General features: G+C 45.6%; 1 long non-coding RNA gene and 1 pseudogene across 1 annotated transcript; both read left to right on the forward strand.

The window, feature by feature from the left end:
* Window positions 1-5,834: 5,834 nt before the first annotated feature.
* Window positions 5,835-6,411, forward strand: LOC123405822 (annotated as a pseudogene).
* A 543-nt stretch (window positions 6,412-6,954) lies between these two features.
* Window positions 6,955-7,572, forward strand: LOC123403058. The gene is made up of 2 exons (XR_006611395.1): window positions 6,955-7,316; window positions 7,461-7,572. It is a non-coding gene; the product is annotated as an uncharacterized LOC123403058 (long non-coding RNA).
* The last annotated feature ends 2,847 nt before the right edge of the window (window positions 7,573-10,419 follow it).

Consider the following 10,419-nt stretch of genomic DNA (forward strand, 5'->3'; position numbering starts at 1 on the left):
CAAATCTGCAAGTTTTGACGAGGTCCCCGTAACCGGTCCTCGAAGCTCACGGAACGTTTGTAGCGCCCCGGGACCCAGAATCAGTGAGTAATATTATCGAAAACTGGGCATAATGGACCAAATCTAAGAGTTTTGACAAGGTCCCCATTACCGGTCCCCAAAGTTTGTGGAACGTTTGTAGCATCCCAGGACCTAGAATCAGTGAGTAATAGCATAGAAAACTGGCCAGAATGGACCAAATCTAAGAGTTTTAACAAGGTCCCCGTAATCGGTCCCCGAAGTTCGTTGAACGTTCAGATCGCCCCGGGGACCAAAATCAGTGAGTAATAGCATAGAAAACTGGCTATAATGGAACAAATCTGTGAGTTTTGACGATGTCCCCATAACCGGTCCCCGAAGTTCCCCGAACAGTCGGATCGCCTCGAGATCCAAACGTAGTGAGTAATAGCATAGAAAACTGTCAGAATGGACAAAATCCATGAATTGTGACGGGGTCCCCGTAACTGGTCCCTGGAGTACATGGAACATTTTTATTTCCCCCGGACCCAGAATCAGTGAGTAATAACATAGAACTGGTGAGAATGGACCAAATCAGCGAGTTTAGACACTGTTCCCGTAACCGGTCCCCGAATTACTCGGAACGTTCGGATTGCCCCGGGAACCAAAATCAGTGAGTAATAGCATAGAAAACTGGCCAGAATGGAACAAATCTGCGAGTTTTGGCAATGCCCCTTAACCCGACCCTGAACTTCCCCGAACGTTTGGATCGCCCCGGGACCCAAAATGAGTGAGTAATATCACAGAAAACAGGCTAGAATGGACCAAATCTGTAAGTTTTGACGAGGTCCTCGTAACCGGTCCTCAGAGTTCGCGGAACATTCTGATCACCCCGGGAATCAAAATCAATGACTAATAGCATAGAAAACTGGCTAGAATGGACCAAATCTGCGAGTTTTGATGATGTCCCCATAACCGGACCCTGAAGTTCCCCGAACAATCGGATCGCCTTGAGATCCAAACTCAGTGAGTTATAGCATAGAAAACTGGCCAGAATGGATCAAATCTGTGAGTTTGGACGAGGTCCGAGTAGCCGCTCCCCGAAGTTTCCTCAATGTTTGTAGCACCACATGACCCATAATCGGTGAGTAGTAGGATAAAAAAACTAGCCATAATGCATCAAATTTGCGAGTTTTGACGAGGTCCCCGTAACTAGTCCCCGAAGTTCCCCGAACGTTTGTAGCACCACGGGACCCATAATCAGTGAGTAATAGGATAGAAAACTGGCCAGAATGGATCAATTATGAGAGTTTCAGGAGGTCCCCTTAAACGGTCCCCGAAGTTCCTTGAAGTTCGTGTCGCCCCGGGATCCAAAATTAGTGAATAATAGCATAGAAAACTGTCTAGAATGGACAAAATGTGTGAGTTGTGACTAGCTCCACATAAACAGAGCCGAAGTTCCCCGAACATTCGTGTCGCCCCGGGTTTCAAAATCAGTGAATAATAGCATAGAAAACTGGTCAGAAAGGAAAAAATACGAGAGTTGTGACGATGTCCCCGTAACTGGTTCCTAGAGTACATGGAACGTTTTTAGCGCCCCGGACCCAGAATTAGTGACTAATAGCATAGAAAACTGGTGAGAATGGACCAAATCCGTGAGTTTTGACAAGGTCCCCGTAACCGGTCCCCGAATTTCGTGGAACGTTCGGATCGCCTTGGGAACCAAAATCAGTGAGTAATAGCATAGAAAACCCGACCCCGAACCAAGATGGAACAAATCTGGAAGTTTTGACAATGCCCCATAACCCGACCCCGAACTTCCCCGAACGTTCGGATCACCCCGGGGACCCAAAATCAGTGAGTAATAGCATAGAAAGGAGGTCATAATGGACCAAATCTACAAGTTTTGACGATGTCCCCGTAACCGGTCCTCGGAGTTCGCGGAACATTTGGATCGCCCCGGGAACCAAAATCAGTGACAAATAGCATAGAAAACTGGGCACAATGAACCAAATATGTGAGTTTTCACGATGTCCCCGTAACCGGTCCCGGGAGTTCGTGGAACGTTTGTAGCGCCCCGGGACCTAGAATATGTGAGTAATAGCATAGAAAACTAGCCAGAATGGACCAAATCTAAGAATTTTGACAAGGTCCCCGTAACCGGACCCGAAATCAGTGAGTAATCGCATAAAAAACTAGCAAGAATGGACCTAATCTCCGAGTATTGATGATGTCCCCATAATCGGACCCTGAAGTTCCCTGAACAGTTGGATCGCCCACGGATCCAAACTCAGTGAGTAGTAGCATAGAAAACTAGCCAGAATGGACCAAATCTGTTAGTTTGGATGAGGTCCCAGTAACCGCTCCCCGAAGTTCCTCGAACGTTTGTAGCACCACGGGTCCCATAATCAATGACTCATAGCATACAAAACTGGCCAGAATGGACCAAATCTAAGAGTCTTGACAAGGTCCCCGTAACCGGTACCCGAAGTTCGTGGAACGTTCAGATCGCCCCGGGAACCAAAATCAGTGACTAATTGCATAAAAACTAGCTAGAATGGACCTAATCTCCAAGTTTTGATGATGTCCGCATAACCGGACCCTGAAGTTCCCCGAACAATCGGATCGCCCTGGGATCCAAAGTCGGTGAGTAGTAGCATAGAAAACTGGCCAGAATGGACCAAATCTGTGAGTTTGGATGAGGTCCGAGTAACCGCTCCGCGAAGTTCCTCGAACGTTTGTAGCACCACCATTTCCATAATCACTGACTAATACCACAGAAAACTTGCCAAAATGGGTGAAATCTAAGAGTTTTCACAAGGTCCCCGTAACCGGTCCCCGAAGTTCGTGGATCGTTCAGATCGCCCCGGGAACCAAAATCAGTGAGGAATAGCATAGAAAACTGGCTAGAATGGAGCAAATCTGCGAGCTTTGACGATATCCCCATAACCGGACCCCGAAGTACCCCGAACAGTCGGACCAAATCCGCGAGTTTTGACAAGGTCCCCGTAACCGGTCCCCGAATTACGCAGAACATTCGGATTGCCCCTGGAACCAAAATCAGTGAGTAATAGCATAGAAAACTGACAAGAATGGAACAAATCTGCGAGTTTTCAAACTGCCCCCTTAACCCGACCCCGAACTTCCCCGAACGTTCGGATCGCCCCGGGACCCAAAATCAGTGATTAATATCACAGAAAACAGGCCAGAATGGACCAAATCTGCGAGTTTTCACGAGGTCCCCGTAACCGGTCCCCGGAGTTCATGGAACGTTTGTAGCGTCCCGGGACCCAGAATCAGTGCGTAATAGAATAGAAAACTAGCTAGAATGGACCAAATCTAAGAGTTTTGACAAGGTCTCGTAACCGGTCCCCGAAGTTCGTGGAACATTCAAATCGCCCCGGGAACCAAAATCAGTGAGTAATAGCATAGAAAACTTGCTAGAATGGACCAAATCTGGGAGTTTTCACGATGTCTCCATAACCGGACCCCAAAGTTCCCCGAACAGTCGGATCGCCCTGAGATCCAAACTCAGTGAGTAATAGCATAGACAACTGGCCAGAATGGACCAAATTTGTGAGTTTGGACGAGGTCCGAGTAGCCGCTCCCCGAAGTTTCCTGGACGTTTGTAGCACCACATGACCCATAATCAGTGAGTAGTAGGATAGAAAACTCGCCAGAATGAATCAAATCTGTGAGTTTTGACGAGGTCCCCGTAACCGGTCCTCGAAGTTCTTTGAATGTTTGTAGCGCCACGGGGCCCATAATCGGTGAGTAATAGGATAGAAAACTGGCCAAAATGTATCAATTGTGAGAGTTTTCATGAGGTCCCCGTAAACGGTCCCCGAAGTTACTCGAAGTTCGTGTCGCCCCGGGTTCCAAAATTAGTGAATAATAGCATAGAAAACTGGCTAGAATGGACAAAATGTGCAAGTTGTGACGAGGTGCACGTAAACAGAGCCCGAAGTTCCCGAACGTCTGTGTCGCCCCGGATTTCAAAATCAGCGAATAATAGCATAGAAAACTGGCCAGAAAGGCAAAATCCGAGAGTTGTGGCGAGGTCCCTGTAACTGTTCCCAGAGTACGTGGAACGTTTTTAGCGTACCAGACCTAGAATCAGTGACTAATATCATAGAAAATGGGTGAGAATGTACCAAATCCGCGAGTTTTGACAAGGTCCCCGTAACCGGTCCCCGAATTTTGCGGAACGTTCAGATCGCCTCGGGAACCAAAATCACTGAGTAATAGCATAGAAAAGTGGCCAGAATAGAACAAATCTGCGAGTTTTGACAATGCCCCATAACCCGACCCCGAACTTCCCCAAACGTTCGGATCACCCCGGGGACCCAAAATCAGTGAGTAGAAAGCAGGTCAGAATGGACCAAATCTGCAAGTTTTGACGAGGTCCCCGTAACCGGTCCTCGGAGTTCGCGGAACATTCGGATCGCCCCGGGAACTGGCCAGAATGGTCCAAATCTAAGAGTTTTCACAAGGTCCCCGTAACCGGTCTCCGTAGTTCGTGGAACGTTCAGATCGCCCCGGGAACCAAAATCAGTGAGCAATAGCATAGAAAACTGGCTAGAATGGACCAAATCTATGAGTTTTGACGATGTCCCCATAACCAGACCCCGAAGTTCTCCGAACAGTCGGATCGCCCCGAGATCCAAACTCAGTGAGTAACAGCATAGAAAACTGGCCAGAATGGACCAAATCTGCAAGTTTGGACGAGGTCTCAGTAACCGCTCACCGAAGTTCGTCGAACGTTTGTAGCACCACGGGTCCCATAATCAGTGACTAATAGTATAGAAAACTAGCCAGAATGGATCAAATCTAAGAGTTTTAACAAGGTCCCCGTAACCGGTACCCTAAGTTCCTCGAACGTTTGTAGCGCCACGGGACCCATAAATAAGTGAGTTTTCACAAGTTATGCGATTGAAAACTGGCGAGAATGGATGAATCTACGTTTGTAGCCAGAATGGATAGAAAACCGGCCAGAATGGATCAATTATGCGAGTTTTCACGAGGTCCCCGTAAACGGACCCCGAAGTTCCCCAAACGTTCGTGTCGCCCCGGGTTCCTAAATTAGTGAATAATAGCATAGAGAACTGCCTAGAATTGACAAAATGTGCGAGTTGTGACGAGGTTCACGTAAACATACCCCGAAGTTCCCCGAACGTTCGTGTCGTCCCGGGTTTCAGAATCAGTGAATAATAGCATAGAAAACTGGCCAAAAAGGACAAAATTCAAGAGTTCTGACGAGGTTCCCGTTACTGGTCCCCGGAGTTAATGGAACGTTTTTAGCGCCCCCGAAACCAGAATCAGTGAGTAATAGCATAGAAAACTCGTGAGAATGCACCAAATCCGCGAGTTTTGACAAGGTCCCCGTAACCGGTCCCGAATTTCGCGGAACGTTCGGATCGCCCCGGGAACCAAAATCAGTGAGTAATAGCATATAAAATTGGCTAGAATGGAACAAATCTGCGAGTTTTGACAATGCCCCCATAACCCGACCCCGAATTTCCCCAAACGTTCGGATCGCCCCGGGACCCAAAATCAGTGAGTAATAGCATAGAAAACAGGTCAGAATGGATCAAATCTGCAAATTTTGAGGAGGTCACTGAAACTGGTCCTTGGAGTTCGCGGAACATTCGGATCGCCCAAGAAACCAAAATCAGTGACTAATCTCTACTAATAAAGGGGCAGTTGGTAGCCGGATCTGACCGGTTAATTTTCGTCCACCCTCCCACCGCTCTGGTTAATTTTCGTCTCCTCTGGCTACCAAAAAAGACCACGACGTGAGCTCCTCTATCCCTAGCGCATGACAAAAAAAATCGCCCATGGTCATTTTTCGTCTCCGCACGGTTCCACACCCACGCCAAAAAAACCCTAAAGAAAAAGACCCTGATGCTCCAGCCGCGCATCACACCGCCTCCATCTCGATCCCCAGCTCGGTGCCATCGCAAACCCTAGGTCGCCTCCATCCCACAGGCCTTCGCCACCATCCCTCCACCACGAACGCCATCCCGGATCCATTCACCGCCCCCCCGGATCTTCTCGCCCCCATCCCATCTCCCGTATCTTGCTGATCGTTGCCTCTCAACGGCGGCTACCCCTAGCGGCAGTTGCACGAGAGATGGATCTTCATCCTCTCGAACAAAACCACGGAAGCGAGCCGGCCGCCGCCATCCTCCTTCGCGCTGGCCGTCGTCGTCGTCGTCTCCGTCGCGAATCTTCTTGGTGGCGGCAAGGAAATCACTCGTGCGCCGTCATCGCCGTCGTCGCCGTCCTCCTCCCACTCTTCTTCGATCGCCATTCGCCGCAAGCGAGCACGGACGTAGAAGGCCGGGAGCGCCAGGCGAAGGCGACGCCCAAGCTGGCCAAGAAAGAGTCGAGCAGGAGCAGCAAGGAGTCTGACGCCTCGCCAATGGCGCCACTGCATCTGGGAAGAGGAGCTCCATATAAGGGGGGTCACAAGGTATGGATCATGCGTGTATTCTCTGGATTGATTCTGATCTCAAGACCGCAAAATAACCAATCAATTGCGCATTGCCGCTGATTAATCAAAAGTCGGAGAATTGGTTGGTCCCCAACCTTGGCCTGCATGTCAAAAGTCTACACCCTTTGTTCCCTCCTAATCTCTCGGCGAGCCAGTTAAGCATGATCCCGGTTCAGTTCTTGAATTCAGCTGGTGGATTTTCTTGTCATGCTCCAATTGAATAATTCAGTCAAGTACGGTTAGTTGTTAGGAAGTAGGAGGGCCGGTTGATCTGCAATCTGCATTACCGCTGCCTGCTCATTTAATCTGGTCAATCCGTTTTTTCCTTACTTTTTTATCTTCTTGAAAGCATGTGCTTATAAATTGATCAGATGCATGCATGTTAATATGCGATCCGGCACAGGTGGACATGGAGATTTGAGGCATACCTTTGGGACAAGAAGAAAGGAGGCAAGGTCAAAAAAATCCTCCTTCTGATTTTCAGATTTAAATCACAGTCTTTCAGACAATATGAAAATCATAGTTCAGATTTATATAATTATTATTTTTATGCGTAGATGGAAAAATAGGGATGCAATACGAGGATGGTACCTAATACTGATTAAAAAACTGCTCTGGATCCTGATACTATATCTGGCTGCTATTAGCACAAAGCATATATTTTTTCCGTAAAGCGAAACGAATTTATTAAGGCTGATATTCTGATTATAATTTTTTATCTCTTTGTTTCCTGTTATCTTTTGTGGGGGTCCTTGTCTGGTCATCTGCATGTGACTGCGTTCTACTTGTGCTTGATGCTGTGTTGGCTCAATAGTCTATCCGGGTAAGTCCCACAAGCATATTTGTAGACACACATCTAGCTAGCCTACCTGTTTTTTGGCAGATTCATGTCACTTGTTATTTTCTCTTCATTTTTATTTTTTGCTTGTTGAGGATTTAGTTGTCTGAGCGTGTGGTAACTCTGCAGGGGCTTATGAGAAAGAGGAGGCAGCTACTCGTGCGTATGACCTTGCAGCTCTCAAATATTGGGGGCCTGAAACCACACTGAATTTCACGGTACGTTTTGCTGCTCTTGGAAACAGAAAAAAAAATTCTGAAGTATTCGAGGTAAAGAATTAATCTATGAATTTAGACCTTCTTTGTGATTGCAGGTATGTGTTTTCTCTCATTCACTAAACACCAAAATAATTTGCACGTTGTGGCCTTCTAAAGTTAACATAATTTCACGTTTGTTCTCATTAGTAGTGATCACCTTGCGAAATTATTCTCATTTTTGTTTGCCAATTAGTTCTTAACATGGCCTTCCACGGTTACCTCTCTGTATATATGTAAAACATAGATAAAATTAGTGGCAACACATCTTCGCTAGAGCTGCTCTGGTATGTTTTTTTCACAGACCAAGAATCGGGTTGTACATTTATTCCTTACTTCATTTATAAGCCATGTTCATCCATCCATTTCTCATAGACGTTAGAGTTTTTATAAGCCATATTCAGGAATTTATTCTTACATCTATTATGTATATATATTGTTAATTTTCAGCTGTCATGTGTGCAAGAAATGCGTGTGGGATGTTTCGGCTTCACTTAAGTGTGTCTATGGACATTTATACTTCTATTACATCTGCAAACTACAAATATGGAATATGATTTTTTATATAGAATATCTTAGGCCCCTAGCGGTATTAGTTGCTCGCCCCTATGTTTGCCAACAGAGTTAGTTGATGATTCCAATGCGGAGAGCATTTGGATGTTGTATATTATTTATTTCTAATCAATAAACGGCAACTCCCAGATTAGTAATTCTTTATAATAGTATGTACAGTATATATCTAATAATTCTCTCTTTGAATATTAATTCAAGTAATGTCTTTTGGCGTTTTAAGTTTTACGAGCTTGCCGATTGCTTAAAATCATTCTAACAGTGTACTATTGTTTTTAAATAAACTGAAACCTTGTAGCACAGTAAAAACATATTCTAATTCCCTAACTTTGTAGAAATCATTCATGTTCATGACTCATTTTTTGTCTGAGCGGAATAAGAGTAAGTGTTGAGCGTAAGCGAGATTTGGATTGGCGTTGGTTTGTTTAATTACTGTTGTGTGAGCAGAATAATTTCTTACTTTAGAAAATGTGACAAATTACATTTCATTAGAGATCACTTTGCAGTAAATTGTATGAGCGGGTTGTTCATATATTTTGTCATCAAGTCATATTTTTTTGGTTATAATTGACACGTAAATGCATTGGTTGTTTGCTTCATGGGTTAGTAACAAACAAGGTGGTGTGTCGGTTGCATGCTCAAGAACAGGCATCATATTTTTGTTTTGTGTTAATGCATGACATCGAATCTGACTTCTTGACTCGGGGGTGTCACACGGGCGGCGCATGCCTCGCTGCCTTGATGGAGTTGTTCAATCGACACGACCACGCGGAGAGAGGGGGTTTATGGTGGAAAGCGGGTTGGTTGGCAGGAGACTCCTCCTTGCGGAACCGTGGGGAAGCACGGTGTGAAGAAGAGAGAACACCGTGGCAAAAGTAAGGTGGGCGTCATCCGATTTTAATAGAAGAAATGTCCCGCTACGATGAAAAACAGAGCGGGAATGGAAGGATCCGACAAGAAATGGGAAAGAGTCTGTCATGGTGTGGAGTTTTTATGTTGGAACCACATGTTCGAATAACATGGCAGGTAGTTCGGCCGAGATTTGGATTTTGAGGAGCCCGCTTGGCGCCCGATTGATGTCCAAACACGCTAGGACGGACGTATGAGGAAAAAATTAAATTTGAACTTGAAGATGACATTAATCATTTGTTTGATTCATTTATATATATCGAAGCCCGTGCAAATGCTTGGGCGTTCTACTAGCCTTGTGAAAGGTGCATATGGGGTCCTTTGTAACTTTTTTTTCCTTAATTGCTAACTATCTCCAATTTTATGTCAGCTCAGCTTATTCCAGTTTCATAGTTGGAGGTATCAAATCACTGCTTTCTATGTATAGATAATACATCAATTTATATCTACACGTGTGCTTCGGTACACCCACCAACAAAACATAGAAGGGAAAACGTATACCCACCTCCTTGTATTGTATACTACGGGCCTTCGTACGTATATACAGTATGGGCCCCGTAGATACAGTATGGGGCCCGTAGTGTACACGTACGGTGGCCTGTAGTGTACAATACGAGGTGGGTATACATATCATCTTCTACTTTTTGTTAGGGGGTACCGAAGCACACCTCTTATATCTATCACCTTAAACAAAATGTACATTGCTGATACAAATAATCTTTATTTTATTTACAACATGTAATGAAATCTACTCTTCAAATAACACGATTAAAGTATAGGATGCACTCAGGGGTGTGCGGCCGCCCATTGCGGGCAAGGCGTGCTGTAGTCCAGCGAGCCACAAGAACAACTTGACTCCTATATGGGTCCAGTTTTTCCAAGTGCGTTGTAAGTCTGGTGCTCTCATAACGTGTAGACGCTGCTCTCATAACGTGTAGACGCCATTATCTGTTCAACACCAATGGATGATGTCGGGTCGCGGTCCAAGCAAGACACTGCGGAGGCGTCACCATATGTCGGCGTACTCGACTATTGTTGCATGTCCAACTGCTACTCGACCATTGTTGCCTGTCCAAGGGCGCCACGGATTTCTTAGATTATCACATTCAATAAAAATTTCTAATACTTGATTGTTGTGTTTCTAATTAGAGCATCACGGATTCATCCAAGATGAGGGGATGATAAATGAAAGAGACTAATTATAAATTTTACAAAGCCCGTGGCAACGCACGGGAGTTCTACTAGTAGCATAGATAAATGGGCAAAATGGACCAGATCTGCGAGTTTTCACGAGGTCCCCGTAAACGGTCCCCGGAGTTCGTGGAACATTTGTAGCGTCCCGGGACCCAGAATCA

This window comes from Hordeum vulgare, chromosome 6H (genome assembly GCF_904849725.1).
Source record: "Hordeum vulgare subsp. vulgare chromosome 6H, MorexV3_pseudomolecules_assembly, whole genome shotgun sequence".
Classification (NCBI taxonomy): Eukaryota; Viridiplantae; Streptophyta; class Magnoliopsida; order Poales; family Poaceae; genus Hordeum; species Hordeum vulgare.